Source organism: Chrysoperla carnea (genome assembly GCF_905475395.1).
Source record: "Chrysoperla carnea chromosome X unlocalized genomic scaffold, inChrCarn1.1 SUPER_X_unloc_140, whole genome shotgun sequence".
NCBI lineage: Eukaryota > Metazoa > Arthropoda > Insecta > Neuroptera > Chrysopidae > Chrysoperla > Chrysoperla carnea.
Genome location: NW_025408090.1, coordinates 24980 through 26453, shown reverse-complemented (window position 1 = coordinate 26453; position 1474 = coordinate 24980). Strand labels below are relative to the sequence as shown.

The window sequence follows — 1474 nt, the reverse complement described above, 5'->3', positions numbered from 1 at the left end:
GTATCAAATTGTCGAATATAATTTTTAAAATTGTGTGTTTTTTTGTAAAAACATTATTATTTGAAAATGGCTAGAACCAAGCAAACTGCACGTAAATCAACTGGTGGTAAAGCACCAAGAAAACAATTAGCAACGAAAGCTGCACGTAAAAGTGCACCAGCAACTGGTGGAGTAAAAAAACCACACAGATATCGTCCTGGTACAGTAGCTTTACGAGAAATTCGTCGTTATCAAAAAAGTACTGAATTGTTAATTCGTAAATTACCATTCCAACGTTTAGTACGTGAAATTGCACAAGATTTTAAAACCGATTTACGTTTTCAAAGTTCAGCTGTTATGGCATTACAAGAAGCTAGTGAAGCCTATTTAGTAGGTTTATTTGAAGATACCAATTTATGCGCAATTCATGCAAAGCGTGTTACAATTATGCCTAAGGATATACAATTGGCAAGACGTATTCGTGGAGAACGTGCATAAGCGTTTTAAATGACAATTTAAAAAAAAAAAAAACAAATAAGAAATATTTTCGGTCCTATATATAGGACCAACATATATTATTAAATAAGAGTATATTATTTTTATTAAAAAATATATATATATATATATATATATATATATATATATATATATATATATATATATAAATATAAATTATTGAAATAAAATTAAACATTATTAAAATTTTGTTATAATTATAAGCGATTGCTATTTCTAAAAATAAATAAATTTCATAAAATTTATATTATTTTATATTCATTTGAAATATTAAAAAAACTTCTCGCTTTAAAGTAACCATGATATGAGTTATAAATGCAATAAAATTTTATACAAAAAATAATATTTATTTGTTGATGAATAATATAAAAGGTTTACATTTCTAAATAACATATATTTATATATGGTGTGTAAAAAAAAAGAAAAGAAGAAAAATAATTTATATTTTTAATATAAAAAGGCAACCGCACACAGTGTTCCCAAGCGGTCACCCATCCAAGTACTGACTGTGCCCAATGTTGCTTAACTTCGGTGATCGGACGAGAACCGGTGTTTTCAACGTGGTATGGCTGTTGCCAGTAATAAATGAAAATTTTTACAAATATATATTTTTCATAAATATCATTAATATTAAAGTATATTATTAAAATTTTCAATGAAGTAATCAATTTAAATATATACTTATTTATTATACCATATATTTTAAATAAAAATGCAACCGCACACAGTATTCTCAAGTGGCCACCCATCCGTGGTACTGACTGTGGCAAATGTTTCTAAACTATTATTTTATAAAATATTTATACAAAAAATAATTTACTCTTATCAAATATTAATTTGTGGCCTGTATTAAGGCCTATGTTATTTTCATTTTTTAGCAAAAATAATGAAATATTTCAATATATTATTAAAGTAACAGATCATTTCTTTTTTGGTGCTGCTTTTTTAATTTTTGTAGGAGATGATTTGGCAACAGAAG

General features: G+C 25.6%; 1 non-coding gene across 1 annotated transcript; it reads right to left on the bottom strand.

Moving 5' to 3' along the window:
- Window positions 1-953: 953 nt before the first annotated feature.
- On the bottom strand, window positions 954-1072 carry LOC123303818. The gene has a single exon (XR_006535901.1). It is a non-coding gene; the product is annotated as a 5S ribosomal RNA (ribosomal RNA).
- Window positions 1073-1474: the final 402 nt, after the last annotated feature.